This window comes from Scyliorhinus canicula, chromosome 1 (assembly GCF_902713615.1).
Source record: "Scyliorhinus canicula chromosome 1, sScyCan1.1, whole genome shotgun sequence".
In the NCBI taxonomy this organism is placed as follows: domain Eukaryota; kingdom Metazoa; phylum Chordata; class Chondrichthyes; order Carcharhiniformes; family Scyliorhinidae; genus Scyliorhinus; species Scyliorhinus canicula.
The window spans coordinates 51,117,997-51,137,868 of NC_052146.1; the positions used below are offsets into that span (position 1 = coordinate 51,117,997).

General features: G+C 51.6%; 1 long non-coding RNA gene across 1 annotated transcript in view; it reads right to left on the reverse strand.

Moving 5' to 3' along the window:
- Positions 1–382: 382 nt before the first annotated feature.
- LOC119977344 overlaps positions 383–19,872 on the reverse strand; it is a 71,083-nt gene continuing 51,593 nt past the window's right edge. The window contains exon 3 of the long non-coding RNA XR_005463179.1: positions 383–519. This is a non-coding gene — a long non-coding RNA (uncharacterized LOC119977344). The remainder of the gene's footprint in view (positions 520–19,872) is intronic.

Here is a 19,872-nt window from a genome sequence, read left to right on the forward strand (position 1 = left end):
CTTACATTAACACTGCAATGAAGTTATTGTGAAAAGCCTCCAGTCGCTACATTCCGGTGCTTGTTCGGGTACACAGAGGTAGAATTCAGAATGTCCAAATTCCCTAACAAAACGTCTGTTAGGTGTGACTCAGGGGAGGAATCCTGTGCCAGTTCATATTCCCCCTGAGGCAGAGCTCTCCATTTATCTGCCTGGTGGAGGAAATACAGAAGCACAGCCAATGAGAGCAGGAAAACCTGACTGCAGTTCAGGAACGGAATGGAAGCTCATGGCCCTCTGGGTTTGGAGTCCAACACTCTGTGGCTAGAGCTGACAGGCCTTTTTCTGGGTCTTTGGTTTTAAGAAGATAAGCTCGGGTTCTGCATAGGACTGATGAATTGTCCACGACTTCTACCGTCAAAGATATTTGAAGATGTAATTTGTAACCTTTATCCCAGACATTAGCCCGCGGCAGAGGATGGATGGATTTCAGTCACTCTGTCAATAAGCGTCACTGTTATGGCTGCTGAATTTAAACATCTGGAAATGTTAAAGGAGGTTGGTATTAAACAACATTGGCTGTGATTGTCACATAGCTTTGATGTGCAGAATAATCAAAATACAGCATGTTAAAAACAGAAAAGGATTACAACGTGTGAGTAATGTGCTCAGCATCCTGGGATCCTTCTGTACGGCTGTAACATAGACTTTAGTCTGACAATACACCTAATTCATTTAAAAACAAGAATTAATTTGATACCCCCAAAGGAAACATTCATTGCTTTAAAAAATACGCCCAAATTAACCCTTTCATTTCCCCTGGTAACGATATTTATGTTACCCCAAATCTCTCAATTTAATAGATTAACCATTTGAGGAATGCTTGATGTAGCTATAATTCTGCATGGGTTAAAAGATCATCAGTAAGCCACAGTTCATCTCTCAACATTGGCTGTATTCAGCAATAATATGTTGATATTATTTACATTCATAAATAATAACTTTCGCTGGTAGTTTCCAGCCTTGGCTTGGTTGCCAGCACTCCTTTAAAAAAAAATTTAGAGTAGCCAATTATTTTTTTTCCCCTATTAAGCTGCAACTTAGTGTGGCCAATCCACCTAACCTGCACATCTTTGGGTTGGTAGGGTGAAACCAACCAGGACATGTGGAGAATGTGCAAACTCCACACAGACAGTGACCCGGGGCCGGGATCGAACCTGGGTCCTCAGCGTCGTAGGCAGCAGTGCTAACCATTGCGCCACCATGCCACCCACGGTTTCCAGCACTCCCACAACTGGATCAGAAGGTCCTGGGTCCAAGTCACACTCACAAGACTTCAGCACAAGAATTAAAAACAGACATGTCCAGTGCAGTAACACGGGAGTGGCATGCCATCCTTCAGTTGGGATGATAAATCTCAGGTTTATCCCAGCACATTATTTCAAGGAAGAGCAGGGAGTTGTCCCCAGTTTTGACAAAAGGTCATCTGCACTCGAAGCATTAGCTTTTTGTCTCTCCCTACAGATGCTGCCAGACCTGCTGAGATTTTCCAGCATTTTCTCTTTTAGTTTCAGGTTCCAGCATCCCCAATAATTTGCTTTTATCCAGAGTTATCCCCAGTGTTTAGGTCAATATTCATCCTGCTGTCAACATCATATTAACAGATTATGTGGTCATTATTGTTACAACATCCTGGGCTAGTGCATGGTCAATTCCAGCCCCACTTGACCCAGAGTCGCAACGTAATTGAAATTAATAAATAATTCTTAGAAAAACACCCAATGTCTTTGGTGCTTAGCCTCCCAATAGCTACAGTCACCAGGTATGTAAATTTAAACACAATTAAGTGCAGAAAATACAACAAGTTAACTATTATCTAATTCCTAACCTCCCCCCATTTAAACTTGTCCCACCTTCTACACATACGCACAAGACAGACAAACACAGAGGGGAGAAGACGGGTGTAAAAATAATAACAAAAGTGAAAAGATAAGAGTCTGTTTCTATGGTTGTTTCCAGCACATCTTTCTTCAATCCATGCTTTCAATTCGCGATTTCTGTTTACAGAATTGTTTTCACTGTAGATTCATTCAGGTCTCTGTAGTTTCAGAAATACAGCATGCTATACAGCTTTTCTGAAATAAAGAAGGGAGAAAGAGAGAGCATTTTGTTTTCTCTGAGATTCCAGGGACCCGACTGTTTCCCCTTGCTCTCTGAAAATCATCCCACTCAGGCAGGACCCAATCACTGCCTGTTACCCAGCAGAATATGATCTTTTGACCAATTCATTGTCCACCCCAGCCAACCAATCAATCCCACCATTCTCTTGGGTGCCAGAAGGTCTGAGTCCTGCTGCCCAAAGCTAGCACAGTCTACGATGTTGTAACTCTCGAGTTCCTCATTTCTCCTGTTTGACTTAAAGATATATGCCCATTAAGCAATAGTGGATCAAAATGATAACAGCAAAAATAAAGAAATGGAAAAAAAGGAAATCAACAGGGGGGCCCTTACATTATTACAATGCTGTTTGGAGGAGTTTGCTGTGTAGAAATTGGTTGCTATATTTCTGACAATGATGACACTTCACGGTGCTTCATTAGCTATCAAGACCGTTGGGATACTGCTTGATAATGAAAGTTGCTATATAAATGCAAGTCATTCTACTGATTAAACAAAGGATGTATGCAGGCTTTTGGATCACAGAAAGCAAGAAAGAAAATAGAAAACATTGGAAATGCTCAGCAGATCTGGCAGCATCTGTGAGGAGGGAGACATTTCAAGTCACCTTTGAAATATGAGGGGCGAAATTCTCCGCACCCGCGGAAAGTCGGCAAACGGTCGTAAAAATCGGGACCGTTTTACGACGGTCGCGAAGGCTTCATTTCCCGACCGATTCACTTCCTGGAAATGGGCTAGCAGCGCGGCCGCGTCAATTACGTGCGTGATGACGACGGAACGCGACGACGACACGAACCCGCCCATGTGACGCCGCCCGACGCCGTAAAAAGGCGCGGGCGACCACAGAATCTGTCGGGCAGGATGTCGGAGCCTAGGCGAGCTGCACCTCGCTTTATTGATACAGACGTCGAGGCGCTGCTCGATGCCGTGGAGCAGAGGAGGGGCATCATCCGCCCGCGGAGAGGGCATCGCCAACCTGCCAGCACGGTACGCCAGGCCTGGCGTGACGTGGCTGCTGCCGTCAGTGCTGTGGGGCAGACCCCTCGCTCAGCAGAGCAGTGCCGAAAGAAGCTACATGACCTCACCAGGTCTGCCAGGGTAAGTGCCATGAGGGTGCCCCCTAGTCACAACCATCCCTCCCCCTTAACAGCCCGGGGGGGGGGGGGGGGGGAGAGGGATTGGGGCAGAGTTATTTGAGGGTGGTTCACAAAGTTGTCACAGACCCAGCGCTCTGGCCCCGAGGAGAGATGCAATCATCTGATGACAACTTGCCCCCCCCCCAAACTGTGCCAGTATCAGAACGGACTTCTGATACCTACCGTTTTGTAATGATCTACCTATGTTTCCTCCCCCAGCAGGCCAAGGCCGGTCATAACCACCGTGAGCGGCACAAGAATGGAGGGGGTTCGCCCAACATGCACCCCCTCAGCACTTTTGAACAGAGGGCACTGGACCTTGTTGGGGGGTCTGCCACCCGCGATATCGCGCAATGCGAGGTTGGCGGAACTGCAGCAAGTGAGACAACCCTCCCTGACAAACACCCTCCCCCCCCCCATCCTCTGTCCCTTCACACACCCTGCCCACTGGGACACCTCCCCATCCTCTGTCCCTTCACACACCCTGCCCACTGGGACCGTCCAGCGGCCTGCCGAGCAAATCGAAATAACCCGTCTCATTCTCTTCCCTAGGACGTGATGCCGAACGACCAGGGCCGTCTGGCTGCAGACGGAGACAGGAATCTGCCGCCACCTCACCCGGGGCCTCACAACAGAGGGTGCCCGATCAGCGGGCAGTCCTATCTGCCCCAACCCAATCTGCGGACCAGGATGCACAGAGGGTTCGAGGTCCACCACCACCACCAGAAATGGCCAGGGACAACCCTCCTGTCGCTGAGCGGCCCCACACCCTGGACGAGGACCTAACCATTGAGAGCGTCGGGCTTGCGGCACTGCTTTCTCCCACCACTTCCATCATCCCAGAGATACACACCCCGGCGGGCCTATTTAGTGATGAGTCTCCTGGGGCACAGTCTGGTTGGCACATCACAGATGAGCAGGTACAGCAGGTGGAGGTCGGAGCAACAGAGGGCCCGGACTCGCGGAGGCCAGACCAGGCCCAGGATGCAGCTGGCTCCCAGACGTTTTCGGAGTTCCTGGAGTTTCTCAACCCACCCGCACAGCCGATGCCTCAGGAAACCCAGGGAAACAATGACGGGATGAGGGCTTCCTTCCAGACTCTGCAGACGCTGTTAGAGGAGTCGATCCGCGTCCAAGAGCAGGGAGTGGTGCCGCTCATGGCAGAGACCCAGTCCGACACCGCACGGGTGGCATCCGCGGTGGAGGCAATGGGTCAGGTTATGCAAAACGTTGGGATTAATGTGCACGCGTCATCCTCGGCCCTGGACAGGGTTGCCCTCTCACAGGCAGCAATGTGCCAGAGCCAAACCGACATTGCCGGCGCCCTGCGGGCCATGGCCGAGTCTCAGCAGGTCATTGGCCAGTCGCAGCAGTCAGTCGCCGAGAGCATCAACCGCCTGACACATGTGCTGGATGGCGTCGTGCACAATCAGGTTGAGATCGCACAGTCCCTGGCGGGAATGTCTAACTCCCTGGACTCCGTCTCTGCAAACCTTTGGATCCTGGTGGATACCGTTGCAGGCCTCCAGGACTGGCAGCGCCAGGTGTCGGTGGTGCGACGGGGAACCTCCCCGCTCGCACCTCTGTCCCAAAGTGAGGCCCGGGGGCCACCGGGCTCCCCGAGGGAGGAGGAGGTTTCGGGGCCCGTCCCATTAACTCCATCACGGGACGTCCCGGAATTCTCGGCCTCCCCCCGTCCCATCCCTGGTGCATCGGGTGGGCAGCAGGCAGAGCAGGGTGGCACAATGTCACCCGAGATGCCCGCAGAGCAGCCTGGCCCATCAAGGCCGGGTCGCCCCAGGAAACGCTTGGCCAAGGAGAAACGAGTCGAGGGGGGCGATTCGCAGCAATCCTCCTCCACTCCTGCTGTATCATCTGGGGATTCACTTAGACGTAGTGGTAGGGCCCGTAAGGCAACTAAGATAGACACTGAGTAAGTTGGCACGGGTGAAGGGCACAGTTTAGTTGTAGGGGCTAGGGCACCTGTAAATAATTGTTAATATTAAACACACTGTTCCACCTTACTTGTAATACCGTGTGATTGTTCCACAGCCACAGGAATCGTGATGGTGACCGAGTGTCGCTGGGGGTGACGGGTGGTGAAACCTCGGTGCCGGGTGTGCAGTCCCTGCCCCTACCCCCCTCCCACAGCTAGCCCACGCGGGCACGTGATGGAGTGTCAGTGACGAACTCAGCGGCCACCAAGGTGGATGGTTCAGCTATTGCCATGGGTCAGACTCTCTCTAACGATTCTGAGCTCACAGCTCTTCGCAGAGCGGGCTGTCATCATTCCACATGGCACTGATCACACCCGCTGACACAGCCATCAATGTTGTGCCATTCCGTCTGGACCCAGTGATAAGCGTCATGTCGAAGTGGAGCAGTGTACACTGAGGGGGGGGGGGGGGGGGGGGGGGGGGGGGGGTTTGGTGGTGGCAGTTGTGTGGTGACCCTCTGCATGACTAGCGATGCAGGTGGTGGTTTGGTGTTCATCGGGGACGTCACATGCGATGCGTGAACCGTGCTGCCACCATGGCGTCGCGTGCCCGCCGTCCTTGCCGGGTCCGTCGTGCCGCCTCCTGGACATCACCAGCACCTGGGTCGTGTCTGCGTGCTGCGCCCGCCACTCCGCCAGCGTCCTCCTCCTCCTCCTCCTCCTCCTCCTCCTCCTCTGTGCTGGCACCACTGCCACTAGCTTCTCCCTCCGCCTCCTGCAACAGGTCATCTCCCCTCTGCATCGCGATGTTGTGCAGCGCACAGCAGACCACTACAATGCGAGCGACCCTGTCGGCCTGGTACTGCAGGGCCCCTCCGGAGCGGTCCAGGCACCTGAATCTCATCTTCAGGAGGCCAAGGCAGCGCTTCACCACACCCCTGGTTGCTGCATGGGCCTCGTTGTATCGTGTTTCCGCATTGGTCTGAGGCCTCCGTATCGGCGTCATCAGCCAAGACCTCAGCGGATAACCCCTGTCACCTAGCAACCAGCCCCTCAGCCGGGGGGGACGTCCCTCAAACATCGCAGGGATGAACGACTGCGCTAGTATGTAGGAGTCATGCACACTCCCTGGGAACCTTGCACAGACGTTCATGAACCTCATGTGGGGGTCGCATACCACCTGGACATTAATGGAGTATGTCCCCCTCCTGTTTGTGAACACGTCCCTGTCCACAGCAGGCGGGCGCATGGGGACGTGAACACAGTCGATTGACCCCTGAACCCTCGGTATCCCGGCCACACTGGCAAATCCACGGGCTCGTGAGTCTTGACTTGCTCGGTCCTCGGGAAAGGTGATGTAGCGATCGGCGATGGCATAGAGGGCGTCGGTCACATCCCGGATGCACCTGTGCACCGATGACTGGGAGATCCCAGAGACGTCCCCGCTCGGAGACTGGAAGGAGCCGGTAGCATAGAAGTTCAGAGCGACCGTCACCTTGATGGCTACCGGGATCGCATGTCCTCCCCCCGTTCCACGTGGGGCGAGGTGCGACAGGAGTTCGCAGATATGTATCACCGTCTGCCTACTCAGCCGGAGTCTTCTCCTGCAGGTGATGTCCGGCATTGTTAGGAAAGAGACCCGGACACGGTACACCCTCGGCTTTGGTCGTCGCCTCTGACGCCGTGGCTGCACCCTCACTCTCTCCTCTTCCTCTTCCTCCTCCTCCTCCTCCTCCCCCCCCCATGCTGCTCGACGACTGGCAACTCCTCGGCCCTTCCCTCTGCTGCTGCAGCTGGCCCTGCAGCCACTGCGGGTTGTGGGTGTGGATGCTGCTGCATCTCCAAATCCAGTAGAGCTGCCCCAACCACTGCGCAGAACATAGCCGTTCTGTTCCCATGCATCGTGCTAACCTACAGAAGGGTGGTGGGGGGCAGAGAAACGGGACATGTTAGACGGACGTTAGTTGACACCTCGGCAGCCGCCAGCCATGGGATACCAGTGTGTCCCGGTGGCCTGGTCGCGCTGCTGACACGCGGTCAGCCTAACCCCTGGTCACTTCCTGCATCCAACGGCCAGTAAACTATGTCCTCCTCACGGGTGCGTCAGTGGCCTGTGGCCGGAAGCCACAGGGGAACCAGCGGCCGTGTCCTCGTCACCTGCACACCAGGGCATGGTGGCAGACATTTTGTTACGGGGTTGGACGGCTCACTCTCTACCTAACCCCCCCCCCTCCGTCGCCCCCCACTGCCCCCTCCGTCTCCCCCACTGCCCCCTCCGTCTCCCCCACCTGCCCCCTCCGTCTCCCCACTGCCCCCTCCGTCTCCCCCACTGCCCCTCCGTCTCCCCCACTGCCCCCTCCGTCTCCCCCACTGCCCCCTCCGTCCCCCCCACCGCCCCCGTTCTGGACCCCCTCCCGTTCCCAGGGATGCCTTCCCCGTTGTGGCCAGACTCGAGCGGTGCGCTGAGCGGTGCGCTGAGCGGTGCGCAGAGTGGTGCCCTGACCTCCTCCAAGCAGTCGTCAGCCAGGCCGACTGGTTGACGAATTTAAAAAGCAGGTGTGTTTCACGACGTCCAAACAGGGCGCCATGACGTCGGGACTTCGGCCCATCCGGGCCAGTGAATAGCGGGGGGGCTCTCAGTGGCGATTCTGGTCGTGTCAGGGGCGGGAAGGAGGCGTTTGTCGGGAAACGCGACTCCGACAATTTGCGGGGTTCGGAGAATAGCGGGAGGGCGTCGGAACAGCGTCGCCGTAAAATTTCCGACGCCCGCTATTCTCCGACCCGTCGTGAGTCCGGAGAATCTCGCCCGAGGTTCTTCTAAAAAAAAAATTTTTTTTTATAGAGTACCCAATTCTATATATTTTTTTCCAATTAAGGGGCAATTTAGCGTGGCCAATCCACCTCCCCTGCACATCTTTGGATTATGGGGGTGAAACCCACGCAGACACGGGGAGAATGTGCAAACTCCACACGGACAGTGACCCAGGGCCAGGATTCGAACCTGGGTCCTCAGCGCTGCAGTCCCAGTGCTAACCACTGCACCACATGCCGCCCTAGATATAAGGTTCTTGACTTGAAACATTGAGCAGGATTTCTACCTCCGCCCCCCCCCCACCTCATTCGCCACCCAGCACGATGTGCGATGGCGGAGGTAGTACGCCATTTCCAGTGGCAGAATCTTCCAGTCCCGCCATTGTCAACAGGTTTTCCTGTTGTTTGCACCTTGCACAGCCAGGGAGTCTATGGCAAGGGCTCACTGTCGTCAGGACCAGAAGATCCCGCTGGTGAGAATGGCAAGAGAATAACAGTCGTTAAATCTAGATGGAATTTTCCCATATTTTGTCAGAGTGAAAGTTTCAGTGAGAAAACAGGCGTGTATCTTTCCAGCTGCACAGCTAAATTTTCTCTCCAGATTCTCAGGCACGGATAATCTGGGGGCGTGGCTTCCACCATCCCTTTGGCAGGGTGAGGCCTGATGGAGCTGGCAAAGCTGGTTTCCGAGATTGAGGCACCGTCCTCAAAGGGTGCCCCGATCTGCACTACAAATGGGCACCCTGCCCACTCTTGCATGGACACAGGGGACCCCCCACATGCATGGGGGTATGCAGCCCCTTCCACAAGCATCGGGGCACCCCCCCAGCAATCAGGTATCCCATGTGATTTTGGGCCCGCATCGCGTTAATGCCGAGGGCTTATGACTACTCAAAATCATTCCCCATGTTTCATTCGCTATCTAGATGCTGCCTGACCTGCTGAGAATTTCCAGCATCTTCTACTTTTATTCCCAATTTCCAGCATCCACGGTATTTTGCTTTTGTAACCAGAAAACAGGATTTGCCATCCAATATGCAAACTACAATCTCATGGCTTTTGTCCACCACAGGAATCCATATCATCGGTTTCCGTTCAGTGGTCAGTGCCCACAAGCAAGGGTCATGCAAGCCATTGCAGACTTCCCAAGCAGTAATCCTGACACGTTTATCTAAACCAATCCTCTATGCGAACACTATTTGTGGGGAATAACAAACAACAAGGATGGCTTCTAGAAGAACGGAAGTATTCAATTCAGCCCTAACTTGTGACACCAGTGAGTTAACCACAAACAGCTGAGGAACAATGCTTCAAAGCGGCCAATATAGGCAGCAAGACCCTTCTCAAATATACTACGGGCATCTTTAAAACATTGCTTCAGATGCCTGGTCACATCAGGTGGCATCTCCCAATATAGTTCCATCAAGACCATTGTGATTAACATATGCTGCACAATTATTATTTTTTAATATAAATTTAGAGTACCCAATTAATTTTTTCCAATTAAGGGGCAATTTAATGTGGCTAATTGACCTACCCTGCACATCTTTGGGTTGTGGGGGTGAAACCCACGCAAACACGGGGCGAATGTGCAAACTCCACACGGACAGTGACCCAGAGCCAAGATCGAACCTGAGACCTCAGCGGCGTGAGCCAGCAGGGCTAACCCACCGCGCCACCGTGCTGCCCTCTGCTGCGCAATTATGACCTCCGAACAAGTCGAACAGTCGATTGGAAAGGTTCAATTACAGCCAAGAAGTGCAGAAAGGCATGGACGATCAGTCAATAAGCATTCCTGCTGAACAGAATTACAGACAAAGGAAGACCCTCAGAGTATAGGCCTCAACTAAATTCTATATTCACCCAATACAAGAACAGTCCTTTGAGAGTGATGTACTCAAGTCCAAAACAAAAATCTTAAATTTTATATTAAACAAAACCAATGAATAGGGGAGAGCTGGCTAAGGGTGACTGGGAAAATAGATTAAAAGATACGGCAGTGCAAATAAGAAGTGGAAAACATTTAAATAAATAATTCAAAATTTTGAACAAAAATATGTTGCATTAAAAGACAAAATCACAGTGAGAAAGATTCATCTGCGGTTTGCAAGGTAAGTTAATGGTAGCATTAGATTTAAAGAAGAAACTCATCATGGGACAAGAACAGAAGTAAACCTGAGGATTAGGAATAGATTAGAAACCAGCAAGGAAAGACCAAAGAGTTGATAATAAAGAAAAAATAAGAATATAAGAGTGAACTAGCCAAGAATATAAAAACAGATTGTAAGAGCTTTGACATGTATTTAATGAGGTGGGGAGTAGCTAAAATAAACAATGTTCCCTTCGCGACAGAGAAGGGAGAAGTTCTGAGTGTTTTTTTTTACTTCATTAATGGTCATCGCTGGCAAGGCCAGCATATATATTACCATCCCTAACTGATCTTGAGAAAGTGGTGGTGAGCCACTTTATTGAGCCACAGAAGTCCATTTGGTGCAGGTACGCCCAGGTGCTGTTAGGAATGGAGTTCCATAATTTTAAACCAGTAAAGGACAGTGATATAGTTCCAAGTGAGGATGGTCTGGGTTTAGGAGGGTAACTTGCAGGCGGTGGCTACCCATGTCCTTCCAGGTGGTTAAATTTAGGTGTTTGGAAGGAGCTGTTTAAGGAGCATGTGTGAGTTGTTGCAGTGTGATGGAACCATCAATTCACCAGACACGTGTTTCCGATATGAATCTAGGCTTTAATCGACTTACTACAGAGCCAGCCTGTTACCCGTTGATGAACTCTCAGTGAACGGCAGGCTGACTCTGGACAAGGGTATTTATACAGCAGCACTAGGGGGAGGAGTCGTGGGCGGAGCCAAGGGTGGAGCCCTGTACAAGCTCCTGAGCATTCCCAGAGCTACTCCCCCTAGTGGTCGGATAACGCTACTGCGCTTACAAAGACATAGTGTGAATTATCATATTACATTCACCACATTCACCCCCTGCAGAAAAATGAAGTCCGGCGGGGTGGTGGTCTACAACGTCAGTCTGTCCGGTGGTCGAATTGTCCGCTGTGATCTGCGGAGCACCGGGGTTGCAGCCTCTTGCGGTGGTTGGATGGGTGTTGTGTGCTGGGGTACGATGGCGGACTCCAGGGAGAGTTGTATCCGAGCTTCATACTCTCCTGGTTCGACCGGGGCGTGGGGGCGCTGGGGGCTGGCCGGCGCGGGTACGCGGAACTGGTGGAGCGAGCTCGCAGGCTCGGGAGCGTGAGGGGGCGGCAGCATGGGGTGTAGGGTGAGTGGTCCTTCTGTGGAGGTAGAGGGGGCGCTGGATCCGGCGGGTGCCAGATCCCGGAAGGATATCGTGTCCTGACGGCCGTCAGGGAATTCGACGAATGCGTACTGGGGGTTGGAGTGGAGCAGGCGCACCTTTTCAACAAGGGGGTCGGTTTTGTGCGCCCTGACGTGTTTCCTCAGAAGTACGGGGCCCGGTGTCCTCAGCCATGTCGGAATTGAGACCCCCGTGGTAGTGCCCCTGGAAAAAATGAAGAGCCTCTCGTGAGGGGTCTGATTGGTCGCTGTGCACAAAAAGGGACCTAATAGCGTGAATCGCGTCTGGGAGGACTTCCTGCCACTGGGAGACTTGGAGCTTTCTAGACCGGAGGGTCAGTAGGACGGTCTTCAAGACCGTCACGTTCTCCCTCTCCACCTGCCCATTCCCCCTGGGGTTGTAGCTGGTAGTCCTGCTCGAGGCAATGCCCTTGTCGAGCAGGAACTGACGCAGCTCGTCGCTCATGAAGGACGAACCCCGGTCGCTGTGTACGTAGCTGGGGAAACCAAACAGGGTGAAGATGCTATGCAGGGCCCTAATGACTGTGTGGGAGGTCATGTCGGGGCACAGGATAGCGAATGGGTAATGGGAGAACTTGTCTACGACGTTTAAAAAGTAAACGTTCTTGTTAGTTGAGGGGTGTGGCCCTTTGAAATAAATCGCGAGGCGTTCAAAGGGCCTGGAAGCCTTGACCAGGTGGGCCCTGTCTGGTCTACAGAAGTGCGGTTTGCACTCCACACTGATCGGGCAGTCCCTGGTGACCGCTTTTACTTCCTCGTTGGAGAAAGGCAGGTTTCGGGCTCTGATGTAGTGGGCGAGCCGGGTGACCCCCGGGTGGCAGAGGTCATTGTGGATGACTTTCAATCGGTCAATCTGCGCGCTGGCGCATGTCCCGCAGGATAGGGCATCTGGAGGCTCGTTGAGCTTCCCGGGTCGATACTTAATGTCATAATTGTAGGTTGAGAGTTCGATCCTCCACCTCAGAATTTTGTCGTTTTTAATTTTGCCCCTTTGCGAGTTGTCAAACATGAAGGCAACCGATCTTTGGTCGGTGATGAAGGTGAACCTCCTACCTGCGAGGTAGTGCCTCCAGTAACGGATAGCCTCCACAATGGCTTGTGCTTCTTTCTCGACTGAGGAGTGTCATGGTTCTGAAGCGGAGAGGGTATGGGAGAAAAATGCGACTGGTCTCCCTGCCTGATTTAAAGTGGCTGCAAGAGCGACCTCTGAGGCGTCGTTCTCTACCTGAAATGGAGTGGATTCATCCACCGCCCGCATGACCGCTTAGGCGATGTCCTCCTTGATGCCGTCGAAGGCCTGGCGTGCCTCGGCTGACAGGGGAAATCGTGTGGCCCTAAAGAGAGGGTGGGCTTTGTCCGCATATTGAGGGACCCACTGGGCATAGTAGGAAAGAAACCCAAGTACCGTTTGAAGGCCTTGGGGCAATGGGGGAGGGGGAGTTCTACCCGCATACGGTCCGGGTCTGGGCCCAGGACTCCGTTTTCCACGACATAGCCGAGGATGGCTAGTCTGGTTGTGCGGAAAACTCATTTCTCCTTGTTATACGTGAGATTCAGTTTCTGTGCCGTCTGGAGAAAACGGTGGAGGTTGGCGTCGTGGTCCTGCTGGTCATAGCCGCAGATGGTGACATTGTCCAAGTACGGAAACGTGGCCCGCAGCCCGTACTGGTCCACCATTCGGTCCATTGCTCGTTGGAACACCGAGACCCCATTAGTGACGCCGAAAGGGACCCGGAGGAAATGGAAGAGGCGGCCATCGGCCTCAAATGCCGTGTAGTGGCGGTCCTCCGGGCGGATTGGGAGCTGGTGGTATGCAGACTCCAGATCCACCGTGGAAAAGAGCAGGTACTGGGCGATCTGGTTTACCATGTCTGCAATCCTGGGGAGGGGATACACGTTGAGGAGCGTAAATCTATTTATGGTCTGACTATAGTCGACAACCATGTGGAATTTTTTCCCGGTCTTAAAGACCACCACCTGAGCTCTCCAGGGACTATTGCTGGCCTCTATAACCCCCTCACTGAGAAGCCTTCGGACCTCTGCTCTGATAAATACCCTATCCTGCAGGCTATACTGCCTGCTGCGAGTGGCTACGGGTTTACAGTCCTTTGTGAGATTAGTGAGATTAGAGGGGGGGGTGGATTTGCAGCGTAGCGAGGCTGCAGATAGTGAGTGGGGGCAGGGGCCCGCTGAAGCTGAGGGTGAGGCTCTTGAGGTTACATTGAAAGTCTAGGCCTAATAAGAGTGGTGCGCAGAGTTCGGGCAAAACGTAGAGTTTGAATTTTGAGTAGCTAGCGCCTCGGATTGTGAGTGTAGCGGCGGTGCGCCCCTGGATCCGGACAGAATGGGAGCCTGAAGCGAGCGAGATATTTTGCCGCACGGGGAAAACGGGGAGCGAACAGCGTCTTACCAGATCTAGGTGTATGAAGCTCTGTGCTCCCGGAGTCGAAAAGGCATGGTGTTTTGTACCCGTTGATATGGACCTCTGCCATTGAATTTTGCAGATGCTTCGGGCGTGATTGGTCCAGAGTGACTGCGCTGAGTTGCGGGTAGTCGGCGGCTCGATCAGCTGTGCTGGAGTGGCCCCGTGATGACTGCCCTCTGAGTTCATAGTCGTATTCTTCCGATGAGTTGTCCGAGCGCGGAGATTCAGGTCGGGCCCGTGGATCGCACGTGGCGGGCGGCGAGGAAGATGGTGTCCAAGATGGCGGCCCCTATGAGTCGCATGTGGTCGGCCGCGTGGTGGAGGTTTGCCAAGATGGCGGCCCCCATGGATCGCACGTGGCTGGAGGGGGCGGAGACGGGGCATAGGGCGCAGCGTTTCGGGCCCCGCGGGCCTGCGGGTGAGGGGAGCGATTACTTTGTGCCGCTGGAGAGCTGGAAGCAGGGGCCCTTTTAGCGAGGCACACTCTTGCGTAATGGCCTTTCCGCCCGCAGCTGCTGCAGGTCGCGTTGCGGGCCGGGCAGTGCTGCCGCGGGTGCTGGTTCTGGCCGCAGAAATGGCAGGCTGGAGCAGCATAGTGACTGGCTGGAGCACCATAGTGGCTGGCTGGGGCAGCATGGTGGCTGGGCGGCCGCGTAGCACAGGCCTGGGGGAGTCGCTGGTCGGGGGCCCATGATTGGGTCGCGGGGTCCGCGGGGAACGAGTTAAGGCTGCGGAAGGAGACCTCCATCGTGGTAGCAGCTTCCACAGTCGTTTCTAAGTCTTGGGCCCCCTTTTCCAGCAATCGTTGGCGCACATAATTAGACCTGAGGCCCGCTACAAAAACATCACGTACAGCAAGTTCTCTGCGTTCAGCCGCGGTAACCGCTTGATAATTACAGTCATTGGACAAATTATTGAGTTCCCTTAGAAATTCGGCGAGTGATTCTGTAGGCCGCTGGCGGCGAGTCGTGAACAAATGGCGTGCGTAAACTTTGTTAATGAGCCTCACATATATCTTATCGAGTACTGCTAGTGCTGCAGTATATGAACCGGCCGAGTTTAGTTGTGTAGAGATTCTGTGGCTCACCCTCGCGTGCAGTAGACTCAACTTCTGTTCCTCTGTCGTTTCGGCTGTGCTCGCTTGTGCCAGGTAGGCCTTGAAGCACCGCAGCCAGTGGGAGAAGATTTCTTTAGCCTCTGCATCCTGCGGGTCGAGTTCCAGGCGTCCAGGCTTGAGGGCTGATTCCATGATCGATCTTGACTGTTCTTAAGTCGATTAAATTGATGGAACCATCAATTCACCAGACACGTGTTTCCGATATGAATCTAGGCTTTAATCGACTTACTACAGAGCCAGCCTGTTACCCGTTGATGAACTCTCAGTGAACTGTAGGCTGACTCTGGACAAGGGTATTTATACAGCAGCGCTAGGGGGAGGAGTCATGGGCGGAGCCAAGGGTGGAGCCCTGTACAAGCTCCTGAGCATTCCCAGAGCTACTCCCCCTAGTGGTCGGATAACGCTACTGCACTTACAAAGACATAGTGTGAATTATCATATTACATTCACCACACATTGCAACTTATATATAGCCCTCACCGGGGCCACTATACTTTGCTGGTGGAGGGAGTGAATGCTTGAGTTGGTAGAGAGGGTGCCTATCAAGTGGGCTGCTTTGTCCTGGATGGTGTAGAGCTTCTTGAGTGTTATTGGAACTGTGCTCAGCCAGGCAAGTGGAGACTATTCCATTATACTCCTGACCTGTACCCTGTAGGTGGTGGGCAAACATTTATGAGTAAGGAGGCGGAGTTGCTCACCTCAGACTTCCCAGCATCTGACCTGCTCTTGATTTTTTGAATAAATTTAGAGTACCCAATTCATTTTTTCCAATTAAGGGGTAATTTAGCGTGGCCAATCCACCAACCCTGAACATCTTTGGGTTGTGGGGGTGAAACCCATGCAAACACGCAGAGAATGTGCAAACTCCACACGGATAGTGATCTAGAGCCGTGAGGAGCCTGGGACCTAGGCGCTGTGAGGCAGCAGTGCTAACCACTGCGCCATCGTGCTTCCACTGACCCGCTCTTGTGGCCAGTGTTTATAAGGCGAGCCTAGTTAAGTCTCTGGTCAATGGTCATCGTAGAGATTTTCAACAAATATTTGTGTGTATCTTTACAGCAGAAGACAAATTGTGTACCAGAAATAGAAAGTAACCAAGTGGTTAATAATAGCGAGGAACTAGCTGTAGAGTAAAGGGTTAATGATTATGTTGAGGAGGTAATGATGTTCATGGTGATGTAAACACAACATCAGGATCAGATGGTCAAGAAGCTCCAAGAGAGCAAGACACAGAATAGCCGGTGTCCATCAAACCATGTAGTTATCATGAAATCTTGTAACTAAATTGTTTCAAGAAAATCTACAGAACAACTATCTCCACACACTGGTCGGGTAAGTGAAACTTCATTAAAACATGTTGGTGGTGCTGGAGGCCACAGGTTAAAAACTGAGCCCACAGATCGGTAATCCAAGAAGAAGGCCTTGAAACAGCTCGACTTTACAATGGAGGACAAAAATAAAACGTACCGTGGTCGGAGGCAGTGAAGCGTGCATGATGTTGACAGCCATTGAACAGTCACTACCCATTCCATGCCCTTCCAACACATTGGGGGTGTACAGCAAGGACAAAAATGGGAGATGTCACGGGGGGGGGGGGGGGGGGGGGGGGGACAGTTTGGAAGGCTCTGAACTGCTTCGGGTTTACAAGTAAAGACATAAAGCACCAGCTCTGTATTCTTTTATATGCTACTACGCCCACAGCAGATGATGATAACTTGATGAGACCAGGAGACGAGGAGACGATGACATCCTACGAGGAGGTTTTGTGGGCCTTTAATAATTACTTCAGCCCTGAGAAGTATCTAGTAATTAAACAGGTGAGAGGGAGAGGCGGTGGCGTACTGGCATTGTCACTGGAGTAGTAAAGCAGAGACCCAGGGTAATGGTCTGGGGACCCTGGTTCAAATCCCACCAGGGCAGATGGTGAAATTTGAATCCAATAAAATCTGAAATTAGAAGTCTAACGATGATTATGGATCCATTGTCGATTGTCGTAAAAAAACATCTGTTTCACTAATGTCCTTTATGGAAGGATATCTGCCATCCTTACCTGACCTGGCAATGTGGTTAACTCTTAACTCTCAAGGGCAATTAGAGATGGGCAATAAATGCTGGCCCAGCCAGTGATGCCCACATCCCATGAATGAATTAAAGAAATGTAACCAAAAGATCCAAAAGCCTGGTGACTTCAATGATTCATTTATTAATGACTTGTGTCAAGTGGCCAGTAGTTGCAGTTATAGAACTATGAAGCACAAATTAATTTGTGACGATATCGTAGTCGGAATGCTCAACAATGCGCTGTCAGATCTGCTGCAGACAAAAGAGGATTGACCTTCGAGAAGGCTGAACAGTTTGCAAGGCAGGCAGGGCTACAGCAGCAGAATCAGGGTGTACTTTGGAGGAATGTTGAGGTTCGAGATGGGTTGATCTAGTATGTAGACCCAAAGTTGGGATCTCCACCCAGTGAAAAGCCTTCGAAAATGTCTACCAAAACCACTGAAATGGCGGGAACAAACGTTCCACCAATTTAAAAATGTTCCAGATAGGCCGCCAAAGAATACCGCCACAGAGAATGCCCAGCAGACGGTGCCACATACTTTCTCTGCGGCAAGGCCAGACATTTTAAACAATTCTGCAGATCAAAAGCACAATTGAAAGGCGAAGAGTGGGAACAAGCTTCTCATCATTCTAAGTGGAATAAATTGGAAACAAAGACAATTTAGGATGAAGACTTCCTGGGGGATCTAAACGATCCCAGTAAGTGATTCTGGCCTGTAGAGTTGGAAGTCAAAGGTTACAGAACACAATTTAAACTTCACTCAGAACTGGGAACACAGTCTTATCAGAGAAATCAGATTGGCTTAATAATGTTGAGATCAACCATCAAAAATAAAGCTACGCGGCAAGGTGGCATAAACCTCAAAGTGAAGAATCAACTACAACCCTTAAATGTATGAGCCTCTTTATATCCTACAAAATCAGCAATTTCTTTTGTTTAGTATGGCAGCATGTTTAGAACTTGGCCTTCTACAAAGGGTCGGCTAGGTAACTCAAGATGAAAATAGGTTGCATCTAGGAATGACTTTCCTAGGTTATTCTGGGGGCTGAGAAAGCTCAGAAGTGATTATCACATTGCTCCACACCTAGATGCCAAACCTGTCTACTTATTTAGCTCTAGTAGGGCACCGTTGATTGGAAAGATCAAAGATCAAATTGACAGGATGCTGCATCAAGGAATGAACTCCCCTGTTACAGTGCCCACAAAATGGTACTCGCGTCTAGTGGCAGCCTCTAAACCTCATGGCGAAATCAGGCTCTGTGTTGACCTGACCCAGGTAAATAAAGCCATTTGAAGAGATATACACTCAATGTCCTCTGCAGATGACAATCTGGAAAAGCTGTCTCCTTATGAAGTTGAATGCCAACAATGAGTTTTGACAGATACCCCTTGACCAAGAATCAATGTGTTGACAACGTTTATCACTCCCTTTGGTCGGTACCTCTTCATTCATTTCCCATTGGCATATCCTCTGCTTCAGAAATCTTTCAATGAGCTAGGTCCAACACCTTTGAAGGCAAGGAAGGCATTATTGTCACATGGATGATCTGCTCATCCATGGTGTTACCAAAGAAGAGCACAGTCAGAATGGGGGAAGTTTTAGAAGTGCTTGAACAAGCATTCTGAATAAAAAGTGCAAATTTGGGAAGGCCCCCAAAAGACCAAGACAATTAAAGGATTTCCACAGCTCAAGACATACAATGATTTTTAGACATGGTCAATTAGGTGGGGAATGTTTATTCTCCTCTCTCTCTGGCTCCATCCTCCCCCCCCCCCCCCCCCCCCGCACACACACACACACATTCCCCCCCCCCCCCCCCCCCGCACACACACACACACATTCTCATTCTCATAAATGCTACCTCTCTCTCATGAACAATTCCCTCCTTCGCCGATCAGTAGAATCCCTACAGTGCAGCAGGAGGCCATTTGGCCCATAGATGTCCACAGATCTCTGAAGGTTGCCAGTCAAGTGGATTGAGCCGTAAGGAAGGCCTATAGTGTGTTAGCGTTTATTAACAGGGGGATTGAGTTTAAGAACCGTGGGGTTATGCTGTACAGGACCCTGGTGAGACCACATTTGGAGTATTGTGTGCAGTTCTGGTCACCTCACTATAGGAAGGATGTGGAAGCATTGGAAAGAGTGCAAAGGAGATTTACCAGGATGCTGCTTGGTTTGGAGGGTGGGTCTTATGAGGAAAGGTTGAAGGAGCTAGGGCTCTTCTCTTTGGAGCGGAGGAGGAAGAGAGGTGACTTAATAGAGGTTTATAAGATGATGAGGGGGATAGATAGAGCGGACGTTCAGAGACTATTTCCTCGGGTGAATGTTGCTGTTACAAGGGGGCATAACTATATGGGGTGGGAGATATAGGAGGGATGGCCGAGGTAGGTTCTTTACTCGGAGAGTGATTAGAGTGTGGAATGGACTGCCTGCTGTGATAGTGGAGTCGGACCCTTTAGGAACTTTCAAGCAGTTATTGGATAGGCACATGGAGCACACCACAATGACAGGGAGTGGGATAGCTTGATCTTGGTTTTGGACAAAGCTCAGCACAACATCGAGGGCCGAAGGGCCTGTTCTCTGCTGTACTGTTCTATGTTCAAATCTGTCTGCCATCAATGAACCTTTACGCGACCTGCTGAGAAAAGGTCAGCAGTTGTATTAGGGAGTTGAGCAGAAGAGTGCCTTTGATAATATTAAAGAGCTGCTTGTCTCTTCGAACGTGCTTGTACAATGGGACCAAAAACATTCAGATTACTTAATGGGTTTGCTATTAATGATTGTGACGGACAGCAAACCTCTGGCCACTCTCCTGAACTCCAAAGAGATTGCTAATATGGCGCCAAGAATACAGCATGCCTGGTGAAGATTCACATGGTATGTCTCTGCA